The sequence below is a fragment of the Nomascus leucogenys genome, chromosome 6 (genome assembly GCF_006542625.1).
Source record: "Nomascus leucogenys isolate Asia chromosome 6, Asia_NLE_v1, whole genome shotgun sequence".
NCBI classification, from domain to species: domain Eukaryota; kingdom Metazoa; phylum Chordata; class Mammalia; order Primates; family Hylobatidae; genus Nomascus; species Nomascus leucogenys.
In genome coordinates this window covers 53,651,901-53,672,243 of record NC_044386.1, presented here as the reverse complement: position 1 = coordinate 53,672,243, position 20,343 = coordinate 53,651,901, and the positions used below count along the sequence as shown (strand labels likewise).

The 20,343-nt window shown below is 41.5% G+C and overlaps 1 protein-coding gene across 8 annotated transcripts in view; it reads left to right on the top strand.

The window, feature by feature from the left end:
• The first annotated feature begins 873 nt into the window (after positions 1 to 873).
• The window catches only part of SEMA6D (semaphorin 6D), a 55,688-nt gene continuing 36,218 nt past the window's right edge, over positions 874 to 20,343 (top strand). For 4 of the 8 annotated variants that reach the window (XM_003266876.4, XM_003266877.4, XM_003266874.4 and 1 more), the window contains exon 1: positions 1,315 to 2,303. The gene's annotated coding sequence lies outside the window, so the exon portion shown is untranslated. Of the gene's footprint in view, positions 1,192 to 1,314; positions 2,304 to 20,343 lie in introns of those variants that run through there. The other 4 variants (XM_030814133.1, XM_030814130.1, XM_030814131.1 and 1 more) reach the window with 3 other exon arrangements.

Here is a 20,343-nt window from a genome sequence, read left to right as displayed (position 1 = left end):
TTTCTTTAAACAGGGGCATCATGGTTCATTCTAGCCATTTAGAGCCCTCAGTGATCCATAATTCAACTGGAAATTAATAAAACACAGCCCGTTCTTGGAAATGAAGTTTGAATTAAAATCCTCTTGTTTTGGAATATGTGACTTTTTTTTTCTTTTCATTTGTGACAGTCAATTTTAAATGATGTCACTTCAAGGACATTTTCATTTCTCCCACAACATATTACACGAAACACTTGCCTGTAAAACCGGCTCATTAGCCTGCAAAATTATACTGTACAGAATGGCTTTCATTCAAAGTAGAAATGGGATTTTTAGTAGGCAATTTCTGTATTTTATAAAGATAAAGCAATGTTTGATTGCTTTCTTCCCAGCTGTTTTGCTTAGTGGTTATAAAGAGAAATGGGGGGCGGGGGGTAATGTGGGGGCGGGTTTGTAAAGATGTGCTTAAAACATAAATCTTACACTGGAAAACTAAGGCAGAACTTCACGGAACAACTGCGTCCGCAGCTCTTCTGGGCTGCAGTGATTTGTCCTCTGGGTGTCTGGAGGAAAGCTCTGAAAGAAGTGAGCGAGAGGGAAAAAGAGGGAAAGAGGGAGGGAATCGAAAAGGTTGCTTCGCAGGCTGCAGCACCCACCGCGAGCTGGATGACTGAGGCACTGGGAGTTGCTAGAAGGAGAAGCTCCTCAGAGGTGGGGAGAGGGAGGGTGCGCAGTAGAGCGCCGGAGAGGAGGGACGCGGAGGCCACCGAGGGGTCAGCAGGGCCGCGGCGCCAGGGTGGGGGCCTCCAGGCGGCGCTGGCCACGGTTCACCCGCGAGGGCGAGCGCGCCCGGCCGGCCGCGCCTCCTGCCGTCCGTGCCCGGGGGTGGGACCCGCGCCGGGAGCTGCCGAGTGCGTGGAGGGAGCCAGGCTCCGGCTCGCCTGATGGATTGACTTGGAGATGGATCGAATTACACCATTTGCCGTCCATCGGTTTGTTTTGCTTCTGCTCTGTCCCGCTGCTGCTGCTGCTGCTGCTGCTGCTACAAGGGGTGGTGGCGACTTTCAGGATTCTATCAAGGAAGCCAAGACCTAGGGAGACAGAGGGATATCTATTTTTACAATATTTTTCTTTATTTTCTTTCATCCTTGCGCGTGGCAAGCTTTTTTTTTTTTCTTTTTCTTTTTTTCTTACCAGCCTCCCCCCAATGAGGTAAGACCGTTTTCAACAATTTGCTAATGCTCTTGTGGCGCTCGGTGGGGGTCGGAACCTGAGATCCCGTATCGCTGTGTGTGTGTGTGTGTGTGTGTGTGTGTGTGTGTGTTGCCACTGGACAGTTGATTTATTTTCCAAGCTGCTCTCTCTGCCTGCCGTGCAAGGGACGCGCAAAGGGCTGGAGAGGTTTGGCGGACGCGTCAAAACTGGCAAAGCTGGCGGCTTAGGGGGAGGGGCAAGTGGACTTGGAGGCCCTCCTCCACTGTGCACCCCCTTGGAAAAAAAGCGGAGGGGGCACCAAGTAAAAGTTTCTTGCCAGGCAGAGCCAGCTCGGCGTCCCTCGCACATAGCTGGGGGGAGCAGGGGTTGCTTCTGTGCCGGGCACAGCGTCTCCAGGAGCCAGCCTGAGAGAGCTGAGCCAAGGCCGAAGGAGCCGCCTGCGGGCTTAGCCGCCCCCTCCCGCCCGTTGGCCCCAGAGCGGACGCTGGGACGCCCGGGGTCTGGCAGCTCTGGGCCCGGCTAGGAGCTGGCGGGCGAGCATTCGTCTGCGTCCTGGAGAAGGGGCGCAGCGCCGCAGTTGAGGCCGGAGCAGCCCCTCGCGGGCGTAGGATACCTGTCAGCCCCCGGATTGCACGGCTCCCGGATAGTGCCTGCCGGCGAGGGGCGGGAGCTCGGGTGACTTGGCCATCCCCATCCCCGGCCCCCCGGGCCCGGGCACCGGCTCAGGCCCGGAGGGCGGCCACTTCCCACCGTCCCTCTTCTCTTACTGGCAGAGCGCGCTGCGGGCGGACTCCCGGGCCCGGAGCAGCCCACCGCCCACCCGGCGCCCGGTGTCTCCTCCCGGCCGCTCTACCCAGCAACTTTCCGTGCTTTGTTCCCCGGCTGGAAATGCTCTACGGAAGCGTCTTGGACAGGGTCTCCGCCAGGCGGCAAGAGCTCGGTGCTGAGATGTGTTACGTTCTCATCTCCACATCAATTATGGATGGAAACAAATAAGGAAGAGTCAATTTTGCATGAGCCCCTTCTCTGGCAGCGAGAGGCGTCCTGCAGCCGGGAGGGAGCCGCCGCTCGCGCCGGCAGTCGCTGGCAGGGACATGATGAGGAGGAAGGTAGGGAAACTTTTATTTCCCGTCTTGACAGCGGCGGTGTTTTCCCTGGTCTGCAGAAACTGATACAGCAGCCGCCTGCCTTGGGTAATTTAGGAGGGCTCGAAGCTGCTTCTGTCATGCGTAATTCTTGGATTGAAATGAAAGGTCATAAAGGACTTGGAAGTGTGGACGAGAACTGGGTTTGAAAAATTTGTGCTCCATCCACTCTTGGGACCATTGCTGTCAGGTGATTTTTTAAATCCTGAACTTGTTAAAAGGCGAAATGTCAGGAAGCTGGCAGGGCTGGGGGTGTGGAAGGGGATTGAAGTCCCGGTATGAATCGCAGCGTTTGAAGAACTTAGGGCAGTACTCCCTGTTCTGGGGGGACCATTGGGTAACTGATGTTCCAACATCCGGAGCCCTCAGCGCCGTCAGCTGGATGATCTCAAACGGAAGGCGCCGCACATCGTTACTATAGATATATAGACTTCGTCAACAGTCATTGGACCTTGTGTCTGCCACTACAGCAGGGGCTTTCCTTTAAAAATAACTGTAGTGTTTCCTGTTACTTGGGGTGAAAGGGCAATGAGTAGGACGATTTTTCCCCAAAACTTCTGGCCACTAAGAATTTTAAGTCTGTAGTAAAAATTATGGGTGCTTTTTAAGTTTGCCCTTCCCCCTACTTGATATTTGGGGCCATTAAGTGGATTATTTTGTTTATTCCAAAGCTGAAGTCCCAGGGAAAGGTCTAACAGTTTTCTAAACTGGTTTGATTTCTGTCCCTTAGAATAGGAAAAATACTTGTTTGAAGAAAATGTTCAAGGTTTCTTCCTTGTAGTATTAAGAAATCTCATCTCAGACCGCTCAAGGGAAGGATTTTACTCTCTTTTGGTGGCTTAAAACAATAGGTTTTGATACTGGCTTACTCATGCTGTTAAAAAATAAATCCTCTTACCCTCTTAGGTGTCTAACTCAGGAAATTAAGTTGTGTATAGTCCTGTTTAATGTAGTGAGTGACAGGCATATTCTGTCAAGCTGGCAGATATTACACAAACATTTACTCTGGCTTAGATAAATAGAAAATGCCAGATAAGCTCCGAGATTTGGGTCTATATTACCATGAACCTAAACATCTAGAGATAAATAAACCATAGCTCAGCCATAGCTGAGTTTTGTTTTTTATAGTTACTGTCTGTGCTTTGTTTGGTTTAGGTCTCTTAGAATGTACTTCCAGAAAGACAGTTAAATAGATAACCCTAAAGCTTCCAAAATGTGTTGTTGAGCAGACTGTTTTTTTTTCACTGGCACATTTTGTTAGATTAACAACTAGCAACTATTTCTTACTGCATCCTACAGAATATTCCTACCTGGCCTTATTCCTAGTAGGGATGCTATATCGATAACTTCCCTTTTCTTTTTTTTTTTTTTTTTAGAATATTTCTGTGACTCAGGAGAGTATGCCAGAAATATTGTGACTTCTTCATCACCAACAGCTGGTTAACTTGAGTTTGATTTAGATTTGTGGGCATTTTGCCATCTTCCTCTTCTTTGTCTCTTTTTTTCTTTTGGTGCCCTCTAATAGCACCATCTGGTCATGTCTCCCCTGGTTTGATGGGTTGATGGAATTGAAAGATGGCTGTGATGTAAATGCGTTAGTCCTTAGAGTGAGGGCAACTTAGAAATCCAGAAGACTTCGGTTCTCTTGCTTGCTGCATGCACAGAAAGGCTCTGTCGAGTAACTGTGATTGGGGTAAGCCGGCCCCTACATCAATGTCGTGGTTTCTATCGCTTGAAAGGCCACAAGCGAGTAAACAGGAATCAGAGCCGTGATTCACAAAGATGGCCATAATTGCTAAAGACTTATTGAAACTGGAGAAGTTCTTCACTTCTTGCTGCTCCATCATAATAAACCTTAGTAATTAGCTTAGTCATTGTTCTTGCATGTGAGTTTCACTAAGATACAAAGAGTGAAAAATGCATCTGAAATAGGGTCATTTTTCACCCTTTTGATGCATTTTATGCAGAGTTAAGAGCCTGGCTGAATGCCTAACCATTAGTAGTGTAACCATAGGAGGTGAACTCTTTCCTTGGCATATTGCACGATAAAATATTGTCTTTTATTTTAATTAATAGACTTTAAGCCTACATATTCTAGATGCCTTTCTAGAGGAAGCAAGAAGCAGTTGGGGTATGCCAACTAGGCAGTATTTATTGAATATTTATCATTTGCAAGGAGCTGTGCTAGCCAGTGTTCCAACACCAAGTGAGCCAGATATGTTTCTCTGTATTTTCAATAGAGCAAAAATAAAAGGAAATAAAGGATGGGAAAACAAACCTTTTGACAAGAAATGTAGATATGCTCCTTTCTTTAGAAGTGTATTATTTTATTCTAGAGATTTTAAAGCAAGATTATCCATACCAGATATTTGCAGTGGTGCAGCCTACCTGCCTTTAACACTAGTGAATGATTCAATGTACTGTTAAGTGTAATTCACGCATTGAATCTGTCCTTAGAGTGAGAGATCTCACTTTCTGTGGCTCATGTGAATGGAGACTTAGTGTTAATATCTACCAAAGCTAGTGTCTTGGGTTGCTGCTGATTTTGTGAACAGCTGCCAACTTCCAATTGGGAAAAAAAAGAAAAGTGTTCTGATTTATTCCCATGACACACAGAGAGAATAAAAATCACATAACTATTTTAAACATACCATAACACTTTCTAGTTGAGGTGGCTATTGTCAGGTGGAGTTTTCCTCCTCACACCCTGACAACACTGGCAGTGCCACTGATAATTGAAGCTGCTTGCATTTCTCCCAACAGGAAAACTACTAGACGTTCTTACTTTGAAAAACAACCATTTATGTAACCAAGGGAGATCAAATCAGTGGTCCACACAGATACCACATGAGGTGTACTTATTTCTCAAACTTTCCTTTTCTATTAAGCTTTTGTTAACTCACCCAGATTAGCATTTTAACAACCCTGAAGTGAACTTCTGCCATTCTCTCTGCTTGGACACAGTATGTAGATCATCCATCATCCTGTCCTTGACTACAACAGGCTGCTGGCTCTATCACCATTTGGAGCTACATGGAATCCATCCGACTGTGAACAGCACAGCTGGCTACAGCAATTTTTTCTTCCACACCACTGGCAGTATTGTCTGGCTGTGGTAACTAAAGTTAACACCCAGAACGGGAAGTTTCCATTGTTTGGCAACCTGTCCCAGGCCCCTCATCCAGTTCTGGGGTCACACCTGCTGAAAGGCCTTGCCACCTTGCAATCGTGTGTTCCATTTAAAAGGAGGCTTGCCCCAACTATACCACCACAGGAAAAATTCTTGAAGCTTGTAAGATCAAACCACCAGAATCACAGAATTAGAAGGAGCCATTCAGCCACCACTCATCTTACACCTTCAGAACTTAAGCCTACTTTAAAAGGGGAAGAAAGGAATGAAGTCGCCTTCATCCTGTGATCCCAAATGACTGAAGACAGAAAAAGACCTTTTTTGGTGAACTGAGCATGTTATTGCTACATCCCTTTTCACAAAGAACACGCGATGTACCTAAATATGGGGTCCGTGTCTACTAGTGCCCAATACCTTCTGTCGCATTTTTTTGTTTTGTTTTCTTCTTTTTACTCAATAAGATATCTGTTATAGTAGCCATTGCTTGTTAAAGCAAGAATAACATGAATTAGCTGGCTACATCTGTAGGTTATGTTGCCAAGCTTTTTTTGTTTGGATGTTTAAACTTTCATAATTAGGAATCCAGTTTTTGGAAATTGATGTGTCAAGGGGAGACTGCCTCATGTTTGGGTGTGAGTTAGCATGTAGTCTTTCTTCTCTCCATAACATTTACTAGTGAAATCAGCCACAAAACATCTGAAGGATGATGGTGATGATGATGGAGGCAGAGGAAGAAGAGGAAAAAACAGCAGCAACCACAATACTTAACACTTAATATTAGCTTACTAAATTCTAGGCACAACCCTAAGGTCTTTATGTTGATTATATCTTGTAACCCTCAGACAGCTCTGTAAGGTGAATTCTGTTATTATCGCTGCTTTATTGGTAAACAGTGAGGTGCTGAGAAGCTGTCATTTTCCTGAGGTTACACAATGGAAAGGTGGTAGGGGCAGGATTTGAACTCAGGCTTCCCGACATCTCAGCCCACTTTTTCACCACTGCACCGGATTGCTTCCAAGAACACAGACCACCCTGCAGTTTTCTGACTTCCTAATATTTCTGACATTTGCTTTTCAATGAAAAAGTCATGTTTGGGGGGAAAATTGCATACTGAGTGAAATGATATGTACAGGGTGGATATGCTCTTAAATCACCATCTTTTTTCTAATCTAAATCACATTGTTATACTTTACTTTCATTTTTTATTTCCGTTGGCCGTATAATTATTACACGCCCTTCTTTTCAAGCATCCTAGAACGGTATCTTCTCCCACCATTTTTCTCCATGTTAGGCTTTCCTGTCCAAGATTACAGTGGCATAGGACAAATGGCAATATTCATCACTCTCCACCAAAAAGTGCTTCTGCGTCCGGGTGCGATTGACATTCATTTCCCCGATCTTGGCAGGTGAAGATCCATTACGTATCTTTGTCCCATTTCCCAGGAGTATTTATGGGCCCCATCAGCAAAGACAGTGAGAGCTGCAGCTGTTCAAGCATTAGTGGCACCAGTATGGAAAGTGTATTACTGAAGTTAAAGTCTCTATTAGATTGTACTATACATTTTTCTTAGTTATGACAGAGGGAAAATCTTTCAATCAGATACATTGTTGAGAAATTCTCTCTCATGCATCAGCATTTTTTTTGTTCTTTTTTTTATTCAGGATCTCTATGAGAGGAAACAAAAAGGGAAATACGCATGACCACTACACATAATACTGAAATGTAAGGTTCTCAACATATATTTACAGGAAGGAATATGGGTTTTTAAAGCCCAATATGTTGGTGCATATATAATAAGGCCTCAGGAAGATCTGTAGTTACTTAGCCTATTATTGGAGTCTGTACTTAAAAATAACGTCAGGAGTTTCTACTCAGCTGAGGAACTGGCACATAAGAACCAGAGCAGACGAAGCTCTTTGAGAAAATAACACTTCCACACCCCAGGAGCAGGCTGTCAGCAAAGCAGGGACCGAGATTCCCCTCTCCATTGGCCTACGCCTCACTTGTTAGTATAAGGGTCTTTGCAAGCTTTTTTTGGTCTACAGAGTTGTCTTTATTTATCAGTAAGTCTTCAGGCCTCCTCTGGGTAATTGGTGGATCAAATAAAGATATTTTTAAAAGCTACAGAGGGAGAAGAGGAGGCAGAAGAAGGAATAAAGAATGTTGCAGTTGTTCTTGCCATTGCTGGCACTAACATTTGTTCATTCAGCTAACTCTTACCCTGGGTCTACTCTGTACAAGTGGGTACAGGGCAGGAGAGGGCTCAAAGAGGAGCATCACACAATTCCAGAGGTCAGGGATCTTACTGAGTGCTGTAGGAAAAACAAGGTGTACAAATAGCTGAAACGCTGTGTCTTTTAGGTTCCAGAAAAGATATACACAGACTTAGGGAAATTGAGAAGAGTGAGAGGTTATTTCTGGCTAGGGTGGTCAGGGAAGGCTCTGTGGAGTCACTGATATTTGAGCTGGTTCTTGAACTAGGTAGGATTTGGACAGGTGGACAGTGAGGGGTGGTGGGGGAGGTGTTGAGAGGGAGGGAATTCCAGGCATAGAGAACAGCTTAGGCAAAAGCCCAGGGGTGGGGTGGGGGTGAGGGTCTAGATCAGTTGTCCATATTTATGCCCTTACCTACGACAGACTTGTAATTCAGGTGTGAAGAGGCAGTTTGCCATGCCATCCACAAATATTTATTGAGCATCTCTGGTCTACTATACTTAGCCATTCAGCAGATGGCCCTACAGCTTAAGCCATCAGAATGAATAGGATCAATCTTGTGGCAATTCACTAGATTGCTCCGTGATCAGGACTAAAACCCGCACATCAGCTGCCAACTGGTTCAGTGATACACATGAACGTTGCAAGGAGTAAGATGATTTGCCTCAAATTACCCAGCACCGAGTTCCTCTCATAGAGTTGTTTAGCAGAACCAAACTGGAAGGCTGTGGCTTCACTGGCTTCATCTTTTTTCTTAAGCTTGAAAAGGCTGTAGACGTAGATTCTAAAATAAAGAATACGTCGCATATGTATATGAGGATTTTTGGAGGGGAGAGAAGAGAATGTGAAGATAGGAAGTGGAAGAGAGGATAGACATACTGAAACCATGCTCTTATGAGTTGGACTCTAGGTGCTGCTTACACTGCAGGTTCTTTGAGGATATATTGCATGCTCATCACTGTAAGTTAGCAGAGGGAGTGACACGTAGTAGATACGCAGCAAGTGTTTTAGTAAATGCACTAATTGAGTTTAACTTTTATTACATTGCGGATATAGCTTATCATGGCTGGTAAACTGAAAGAAATGAGGTTGGAGCTATGACAACCTTTTCCTAATAGAGAAAAGGGAAATGACTTGGAATGTTTTTAATACTTCCTTTTGGAAAATCTCATTTTAAGGTTCCCAGGGGGAATCAGCACCCCTTTCGGGGCCTGAGTCTTCCAGATAAACTTATCTGCCACTAACAGTCCCCAATCCCCCACTTTCCCACCTCCCTCACCTTCCCCCTTCGACCTGCCATACTCAACCCCCTAACCCAAGATAACCTGTTTAGACATTAGAGTTTCCAAGCCATCATTAACCCTTTGATTAACATAAAGTATAATCAATCCATGGTTAAGTTTAATAGTGGAGGTAATAAGCTTCATGAGAGGAAAGACCAGAAGTTCTGTGTAGTATAAGTATGCTTATTAAAACACATAATAAAGGAAAAATAAAAGGAAAACAGTTACATTAGGGAATGATCAAGTCAATTGCTTTGCCAAGAATTGCTCCAGTGGTTCAATTTTCCATGGTATATTTAAGTCTATTACAAGTTAATAGTTATGTGACAGATAGTCTTAGAGACGAATCTTAAGTCTGAAGAATCACTGCCAATTAAAGATCAATGAGAAATTATAAAATAGGTCAATAGGGAAAAAGGATTAAGCATATACAAATTCAATATTGGGAACTTTTCAGGAATATTCGAGTGACATAAAGCAGAGAACCTGTTTAATTTAGTAATTGGTCTGGCTCCCACCCAGTTGCTTGTCGAAGTGAAGGGCAAGCTGCCTCCCCCTGCACAGAGCACACTTGCCTACAGACGGGATCTAAAATAAACTGGCCTGGTTCAACTAGACTAATAATAACAGCTAGCACTTACTGTGTGCTTACCATGTGCCATGGCACAGTGCCTAGCACTTCAAATATGTTATCTAATTTAATCCTCACTCTACCTCTGGGAGTATAGGACTAATAGCTAACTAAGAGCCAACATATATTGAGTGCTTACTATGTGCCTGATACACTTTTAAGAACATGTATTAAATCATTTGATCAGCATTCTTTGACATGAGTAATATTATTAAGAATATTCTCATTTTGTACAGGAGGAAACTGAGTCATGGATGATGAAGTCATTTTCCTAGGGTCAAACAGCTGGTGACTAGTGGAACCAGGGAACTTGGACCCATGATAGGCAGTGTGAGTAAGAACATGAACTCTTGGAGTCAACTTGGTGGGGGCTGTGTCTTGGAGTGTGACTGATAAGCTGTGTAATCTTGAACAAATTACTTCACCTCTCTGAGACTCATTTTCACCTTATAAAAGGTGGATGATGATGGTAGTACCCACCTCCTAGGGGTGTTGTGAGACACAGATGAATTAATATTTGAACAGCACTTATAATAGTGCTTGGCATGTAGTGAGTGCTATAAATATATCAGTGTCTGTTAAATAAAAATAAATGCAGGCTGGCTCCAAAGCCTATGCTTTTAGCCCTTGTACTATGCTGTCTTTTCACATGTGATTTTATCCTATTTCTTTAACTGATATATGAACCTTGAGGCCAGTTCCACAACAGCTACCCTGCACTCCCACTCAGTATACTTGCCACACATTCAGCCAAACTGCAAAGGGGAATTTAGAAGGAGAGGTTCAGTGGGCTGGAGATTTACCCTAGACCTTGGCACCTTTTTGAAGATCCCTAACCCCGATGTCAGCTGTTTCAGAATTGTGGTGTCAAAAATCTGGCTTCTACTGTCAGTACTGTTGAAGGACAAAACATCGATAATTAGCACATGTTCTATGCTGGTGGCCCCGGGGCTATTAAAAATCTGAATAATGTCATAAAAAGTTAAGCACACTCCAGGCCATCTCTGTCATCACCCACATCTTCAGTCTCCACCAGTGGTCTTCAAACTTTAAATTTCATCACAATCATGTAGGGTTAAAATGCAGATTCCCAGAGCTCCAACATCAATGGGTCTGTTTTGCTGCGTCTTGAATGAAGCCCGGTAGTCTGTGTTTTTAAGGAACACTTCAGGTAGCTTGTGCCCATTGTCCCTTCACCACATTTTGAGAAATGGTGCTCTAATGTAGCCAGAGCTCCTCAAACATCAATGTGCCTACAGATTGCCTGGCGTCTTGCTAAAATGCAGATTCCCATCCAAGCAAGGTGCTAGATCTCAGGGCTACTGTTGGCAGGCCACTCAGTAGGAGATCTAAGACCTCTTGCCTGTGGCGCAAAGAGAATGATTATGAGCCAAAGACATCCCAGCTAGCTCATGAAAGACTAAAGAAAGTAATAAAATCTGCTCAGAGCTAAAGTGGCCTCCCCCTCAACCCCCCCAAGTTTGCAAAGGATCTTTATAGTGAGCAGAAATTATGAAAGAAAAAGGACACTCACTTATTTCTGCTGACTGGCCTATATCATTTCATAAATGAAGTCCTGGGCCAGTATTCCTAGCAACAGTTTTTGATTTAATGATAAACTGAGATAAGGGTAATCAAACTTCATGCTTCAGGGCATAAGGTGATTGCCTGCCGCGGTCAGGATGGAATTTTTTCCCTTGTGCTTTGCACAATTGACTAGATGCATTAGAGAGAGTGCTCAAGCCGTGCTTGGAAGAGCTGGAGGCCCAGCAGAAAGCTCCGCTGGCTGAGATCTTATGGGAAATGGTTTGGGTTGCAATGAGCAACCCCCATCATCATTTGGCTTTATCATTTTTGTTTCATATTAAGATTCTGTGTACCGTATGTGTGTATTTCTATAAGTCACACAATGAAGCTGGGAGCATACTGCATTTGGAAGCAGATGCCCTGTACTCCAGCCCTGGCCAACAGAATGAGCTTCTGAGTTACCTAAGGAAAGCACTCCCCACTTGGAGACTCAGTTTCCTCACCTGTGGATCCCTTACTCACTCTGCACAATTAGAATAAGCATTAAATAAGACAGTATGGATAAAAGTGCTTCATAAAAACCAGATAGGTGCTGCTCTAGTGAAAAGTATTATTATGATACAATGAAATATACTTTGTGGAATCACTTTATTATTATCAGCCATATATAAATTCATACTCTGTGTGGTGACATCATAAACATAATGACAGCAAACATTTATTGAGTTCTTAATCTGTGCCAAGCACTGAAGTTTTGTTTACATTCTCTCATCTAATGCTCATATCAGCCTTTTGGGGCACATACTTTTACCTCCCATTTTATAGATGAGGACACAGATGCTCAAGGAGCATCACTTAGTTTCCGATCGCTGTTGTAACGAATTTCCACAAACGCATTGGCCTAAAGCCACACAGATGTATTATTTTAGTTCTGGAGGTCAGAAGTCTGAAACGGGTTTCCCTGAGCTAAAATCCAGATAGCGGCTCCAGGAGAGAATGTGTCCTTGCCTTTTCCAGCTTCTTAAGCTGTCTTCATTTCTTCACACATGACCCTTTTCCTCCATCTTCAAAGCCAGCAATCCTATGACTGAGACTTCTTCCATAGTCACTTCTCCCTCTCCGACTCTTCTGCCTCTCTCTTCCATCTTCAAAGGACCCTTGTGGTTAGCTTGGGACCACTCAGATAATCCAGGATAATCTCCCTATTTTAATATCCATTACTTAATTATAATGCAGAGTCCCTCTCGCCATGTAAGGCAGCATATTTACCCATTCCAGGGATTACGGCATGGACATCTTTGAGGGGTGTGGACATTATTCTGCCTCCCACAGTGAAGTACCTTGCTAGGAGTGTGCAGCCAGAGTCAGAATTCACACCCAAGGCTGTCACTTCAAAGTCCACCATCTCAATTACTCACTATAAACCCTTCAATTTAATCAGTGAAGGAAACAATAAAATCATAGAATGTGAGTGGTAAGAAAAGCCCTGTTGCTTTTAGAATAATCCATTGGGGACTTTTAAATATAATCATCATAGTAGTAAAAACACAAACGTTGACCTCCTGATCTTCAAGTCCTGTTTTATACTAAGCATACTACACAGAGTCGTTCATTTATTTCTTCTCAGGGTGTATATTATTTATCCGATTAACTAGATTTACAGAGATCCCTGAATCCATTTGTCTTTCACTGGATAACTGAAGGAACAAGGAGCATTTTGGGGGCCAAGGGACCACTTTGGAGGTCTATAGGAATGTGTTTTAATGGAACTACTAGTTCAGCAAAGGGTAGTTGAAGAAGGATGGCAGGGGCAGTTGGGCCATCATTTTCTGGCTCTGGCACTGCCCCTTGGCAGATTGGATGGGGTTTGTCAGGTAAGACCACCCCACTCCATCCACTGATAGCCAAGTTCATTTCCAGCCTGTGAGGACTGATACCCACAGAGGCCAATCAGAAAATCAGGAGCCTGTATTCTGCTAGATTTCCAAAGAACTATGGAAAGCTATCAGAGATCCCTCCCTCACTCTCTTACCCATCTCTCCCACTCTTCTCTTCACCACACACTTAGCTAATCTCTAAGGTTTAATGTAATTTTAAAGTTCAAAATGTGTGCTCATTACTGAAAAGGCTGCCAGAGCAATTTGAAAAAGGAGTAGGAACACAGAGCTGAGAGTCTGGAAGAACACAGCCTAGCTGAACTGTTAGACAACCAGATTATCTGTGGAGAAGGACTGGCCTTGCTAGCCTTAGTTTTCTCCTTAGAACAAAGAGAGGTGGTGATGGGCGAGAGAGAGTCTATATGACCTCCAGAGTTCTTTCTAGTAGTAAGATCCCTTAATGCTATGTTTATCTTCCTATTTTAATTACCTAAGCAGTACAATCAAATACCATGCTGATTTTAGAAAATACGAATCTGCTTCATGAACGTGCATGTAGCTACCTGTAAAAAGAGACAGACACATAGATAGTCCAACTTCTCAAATTTATTATTGCCATTTACATTTTTCAACACTTTGCCCTTTTCTTTTGGGATCACTTAAACTTCATTGCTGCTAATATGGTTTTGAGACTCAATTTTCAGAAATACATAGATAATATTTTCAGTTAGCAGTAATTGCACCTCATTCAGCTCTCAGGGGTTGATGCCTTACCATTGCACAATTTCCCAGTAATTTTCAGTTACATCCCCAAAGGGCCACCCCCGCCCCCCGCCCCTGGTTGAACACATAGAACTGAGAGGGCAAATGAGTTTCAAAGTAGAGAGCCAAACCTGACTTACTGGTAGTGGCTGTTGCAGCTTGTGCTTCAGAAATTTGTAGGCCTGCATCCAAGGTCAAAGAGAAAGAGAATGCCTTCACAGATTGGCAAAGTGTTCTATGAAAAAGGGAGCGTGTATGGTAGCCCTCATTGAGCATGGTCTTTGTACAGGTTGATAAGTGTCTAATGCAGATGTCATCTGAAGTGATGTCCCAGCTAGCTGCAAGAACAGAGCTTGAATTATCTCTGATCCATGGGAAGGCAGATAAGTAACTTCCAATGCATAAAAAAATTTGGTAATTATTACTTTACCCAGTTCTTGCCATTTGATTTATTTTGTTGCCTTTTTCCGCAATTATTCCTGCTGTCTTTAACACTCCATCAAAGATTCAAAATATATGATAAATGATTATGCTACCATAGATATTGCCTTCACTACACGTGTATGTATATGTAAGTATGTACATATGTCCATGCTATACATAGGTGTATGTAAATGTAGACATATATAAAAATATAATACACCACACATAGACATGTGCCCCTATAGAGATTTTAAATGATAGCCTTCAACATCAGACAGACATAGGTTGGAAACCCATCCTGTTTGCTTAACAGATTTGAGAAATTGGGTATATCACTAGACCTCTGAGTCTAGTTTCCTTTTCTGTAAAATGGAGAAAATATTCTTAAAGAGTTGTGAAATCAGTTAAATATAATGCATGGAAATTGACCATCACAGTTCCTAGAACACAATAAGGTGCTCAGTCATGTTGGGTTTTCCATCGTTAGTATGCTTTGGACTACAAGTAAGAGGAAACCTCATTTAAAATTGCTTAAACAATTAGGATTTTATTAAGTCACACAATAAGAAGTCCTGAAATGTGGTTGCTCCAAGGTTGGTTAATTCTTTGGCTAAACAAAGTAATCAAAGACTCAGGTGTTTTCCATGTTTCTTCTCTGCCATTCTCAACCTGTTAACCTTCTCCTTTGCTAGCTCCTTTCATGTTCCTAGTAGGACTGGTACATTCCAGGTGAGAATCCAACAGATCAAGAGACAAACTCTCCCAGGAAACCTTTCCCAGTAACAGATTTCCCCGGGCTCTCATTGGATAACATCATGTCACCTGCTCATGTATGAAGCCTAAAGCAGCCTTGGGCAGGGGCATGGGACCACCTCAGTTGACCCAAATGGGAGAGATTGGCTTACCAGTGGATACATAAACAAAATCACCATTTTGTTATAGAGAATTATACATTGTTATTTATACATATTACCTACACATAGTGTACATTAAGCACATTTGTGAATGTGCTCAAACTATTCAAAGTTTGGTGTTTGGCCAGCAATATTTTTCTGCATGATTTGAAAATTTTGCATACTTGGAACAGAATTTGCATTTGATTAGGCAATTAAAAAAATAAAAGATATGACATTGCAAGAAAATGCTACAAACATGTAGGCAGGATTCATAAAATGACTTCGCTTTCACTATACTTCCATATTTTTTTTCCTGTAGCTTCTTTTAAATGAGAAATAAGATACCCCTGCCAGATTAACACTTTGAAACATCATAGTAAACACGAGCCGTAATTATGAAGGCACTTTTATCTCTTGAGAGGTGGAGACACAGACGCTAACTCGATTCTCTTCAACTCTGTAAGACATTTCATGATTATAAATTCACATTTTCTCATGGTTCCTACTTCAAAAAGCTCATTAACCCTTAAAGCTCTAAAGTTAAAGTTTCGTAGTGTTTCTGTTACATGTGATAAATTCTGTATCTACTGAGGACAGGTACCCACTCACTTTTTTTTAATCTTTCTTATCACTTAATGAAATACACTGCAGACTACCTGAGTGGAACTCTTGGCCTGGCTCCGAGTCCTCCTTCACCCTGTCCTGTTTAACCTCTTTTCCTGGTACAATAATACAATAAATCAGTCCCAAGACATCATAAAATACGGGTGAGGAGGCTCCTCCTTTACCTCTCTTTGTACAGCTGATGTTCCTTTGCAAGAAGCTGTAAAAATTAACCACCTAGATTTTCAATATTTGACATTTCTACTGTCAGTGTTTTCTAGTTGCATTTTTGTTCACCAAGGTAAAACTTCACTCAGGCTTTATTGAATACGAGTCTTGTTCCTTAAGGGAAAGCAATAACCCTTGCTTCTCTACTCTCTCTATATTCAGCCTGCAATTTTCCTTCCCAACTGTGCATCCTTGTGAGTCCAGAGAGTCCGGGGTTCAAATTCTGAGTCTGCCACTTAACCCCTCAGAGCCTGGTTTTCCTCACTGGAAAGTTAGGATAATATTTCTACCAAATAGGGATGTTACTAGGTCTTCAGGAGGACATACATGCAAGGCACTTAGCATGGTATCTGACATAAACTCAGTAAGTTATAGTAGTTTTGGTTTTTATATTTACTGTTTTCAAATCAAGGATGTTTGGCAATATATGAAATATTCATATAGGAAAGGCTTATGGATTTTATACATGGATTGGTTCCTCCCCCAAAAAAAGTATTTAGATGGCTACTTCTAAAAGCACAAAGAGACAGAGAAAATATAAGAACAATTCTGCATGTGGCGTTTCTTGAGCCCATCAGAACACAGAAGCAGCACCACATGTACACATGGCCACTCATTGTTGAATCTGATTCTGGAGACTTGTTTGTGATGGGGTGGGAAGGTTTATCATGTTGTGAAGTATTTTCAGATGATGAATTTTGGAACATAAATGATGGACTAAGTACTCATAGTAACTTTCTAGATTAGCTCAACCTGACTCTCAGTCTTAGTAGTAATTTTTAAGATGCCTCTAGGTATAGAAGCATCTTACTCACTCACTTATTCATTCATTCATTTATCCATGCAACAGATAATTTTAGAGCATCTTCAGTGTTCACAGAGCTTTTCTTCCCCTTTGCCTTCAAAGCATCAAAGTCTAGTAAATCATGGAACAACTGCATGTAGCATCAGTTTCCTGGGTATGTGACCTGCAGCTGCACTTGGTCCCATGCTTGGAATGTTCTGCTGTCGTCATCTTGAAATCCTCAATTTTTTTCGAACAAGGAGAACCACACTTTTATTTACACAGGGGCCTGCAAATCACATAGCTGATCCTGACTTCTCCTTTTCACCAATGACATTTACTCTGTATTGATCTGAGTAAGCAGACATGAGTTGAAAAGAGCCACAGACTTTGGGTCTTGAGTTTCCACTGTGACACATACTCAGGAAGCTACCTAATTTCTGGTCCTTGGTTTTTCAACTGTAAACTAAGGCAGACTACACATGGTCTCCAAGAACATGGCTGGTAATCTTGATACCTCAGGAGAATAAGACATAGGTAAAATAATGCCAGGCCTGGGTTTGAATTGTATGTGTGGTGACTCTACTTTGAAAACTAGAAATTATGGGGATTATGGGAATTATGGGACCAAAATAAAAATTGAAATTAGCACTCTTCTAGAGAAAGTTGAGCTGTGTAGTTGAAATCTTTGACTTCTAGCCAAGGCCTACATGCAGTTTGGTGGTTTTTAAAATATAAAATCAAATTGATTGAGCACTGGTATTATTCTGCTCATTTCATTTGGATCTGTCCTTTTTTTCTATAGATTTTATGCTAATTTCCCAGAAGAGACTTAACTCACTCCTGTACTTTTGCCACACTTAAAAAAAAATCTATAGCCAAGACCTTAAAACTCTAATATACAAATATTGACATCCCTGAGGATTTTCTGATTTTCAGCCCAAGAAGTTTTGTGTATTGGGAGATTATAATAAAAATATGTTGCCAGCCCTCTGGCATGGGCACTAACCAATCAAAACAGACCCCACAATGTGGTACCAAGTGATTGGCAGCCCTACGGTCTTACATGTCAACAATAACTTTTAGAGAAGGCACTACGGTATAGTCATCATGGCCCAAATATCTGTTCTCCAGTGACCCAGACTCTCCAACATGCAAGAAAGAGGTACCACTAAACACAGTGAGTCTGTGTTTATTCAGTGTGGGAACCAAGATCTCTCCTAGTTCAGTCAGCTTGCACCTCTGCAAGCATTGCTACAAAGTCTGTATTAAAAGTTATAGCTGTTTAATGGCAGACACAGACTTTAGAGACACTTGTTTTTCATCCACTTAAGGTCACTGACAAATGGAAATGATAAAAGACATTTCAGAGAAAACAAACAACTCCAAATTAACTGAGATTCTGCAATCATCATTTTTAGATACAACTTCAGTTCTGCTTGAAGCCATCATTTACTTGAGCGAATTTGAGATCACAAGAGAATGTGATGCTCAGAGTGTCCCTAATCACCCGCCTAAACGTTTGCATCATTAATTTGGTCTCTCCACTTTACAAGCCTGCTGTCGGCCTGAAGAGATGGGGAGCTTTTCCATAATGGTGAAAGCCCACAAACAACTCCAGTGTAAGTCACAGTATCAAGCCAATTAAGATCAAACCTATGATGCTTAGTTCTACACATTTCATCACTTAACTATTAAGCAATTTTTACTTTGACACTAATCAGGAGGTGTTAATGCAGATTCTTTTAAACAACTCAAGTGATTTAGGGTGTGTGTAAGAGACAGAAGGAGAGAAAAGGAATGATTGTCTTTTCTGCTTTCCAGAGCTATCTTTGGGCCTCTTAAAATTTGTTATCCAGTTTGTGGGGTTTGTTTATTTATTGACTTAGCTTAATTTAATTGTATTCAATTTATTTTTATTTTATTTTGGTGGAGAACATTCTGACTTGAGTCTGTTGGTCTGTTTTATTGTGTAGCAGTAGGCTGTTTAGCTTAGAAGCCTACTAAGAAATGAGGGAGTTTACATTTTAGCTCCCAAGCCCCTAATGGTTGGCTAACTAATGTGTTTACATTTGTATTAGCATTGAGTGGGCTAATTTGAAAAGAGCCACAGAGATAAGTCTGACTCCTTGTTGCCCTGACAGAGGCAGAATTGCAGAATCACCCTTATCTGCTACGATTATCTTATGACTGAGAAAAATGCTCAATGTGACCAAATTTTGAAATAGATTCAGTGTTCCAAGCAGCCATGTATCTTCAAAGTAAAATATAAACAAGTCATCTGTAGAAATTTGTTTATGAAAACACAGATTTACTGTTTTGCTACATATTCAGATAGGAATTTACTTAATGCTTAGTTTGTCGCTTATTTGGATTGTGGTGATGTAGGGTGATTACTCCAGCAAAGAGCAAGAAGGCTGGCACAGAAAATGTCCTTACTTCCTGCTGTCATACACATAGGACTTTAAGCAGGATTTTGGAATTTAAATAAGCCAGATCTTCCTTCTCCATTTCCCTGTGCATGTTTTAGAGTTGAGGAAGATCTTAAATGCCAGTATTTAAACAACTGGGGTACACATGTTTTTGGCTTTAAATATTCAAGTACACAATTGCAATCAGTTTTTCGTTTGCTTTTACTGGTGTAGATTTGACCACTGAGAAGTTTAAGCCAGGTTTTCTTTCTCCTGTGTGACTGTAATTCTTAACTTTTAATACAAAAGACAATCCCTGTAATACCAGCACCAAGAGAACAGCAGTGATTTTAAATTGGCATGGATCTTTGTGAAAATCAGATTAAAGTTCACTCTAAAAATAGAAATTGCTGTTGCTAATTTTATTTTAGCACTTTATATTTCAGAAGCTTAGGAAGGAAAAAGTAGGAGGTAGAAAGGAAAAAGTAGGAGGTAAGAAGGAAAAAGGGAGCAAAAAATTATAATATGCTAATTTAGCTGAAATCTCTTAATTACCTTCGTGATTTCTTAGGGTACATCCACAGTACAGATAAAACAAAACATAATCAAGGACTTGTTCTCTAGGAAGTTATCCTCTAGAATAAATTACATATTTCAAAAATCATATCCCATAGGACTCCAGTACTAGTTCTTGGTTTTATTCAACAGACAGACAATAACTGTCTTCACCAAGAAAATGAGCTGTTTATTTGGATGGAAGGTAACTTAATGTTTTTTAGTGAAGCATCTTCCCATCCTCCCTTTGTTAAATGTTAAAAAAATTATAAAGTATTACTTTTAAAGGGGAAAAATCTAAAATAACTTAAATTTTTAAAAATCTGTTTCCTTCTAGTATTTGTCTATATGCATCTCCGGTTTTATAAAGTTGTGATCAGTGAACATACAACCTTATATTCTGATTTTTTTTTCCTTCTTAGTATTGCATCATAAGCTGAGGATTACTGGTTTTCATTATTATTATCTGAATGATTGCATCATATTTCATGAGGCTAGCGTAATATACTTTTAACTACTTCCCTGTGTTTACAATTCTAAGCTATTTCCAGTTTGTTCACCATTATAAAATAAGTTTCATTTTTTTCCTTCCTACTTTAGACTATTTGCTAAGGATAAATCACCAGAAGTAAAATTACTAAGTCAAAGGTTAGTTTAATAAGTGTGTGTTGTGTATATA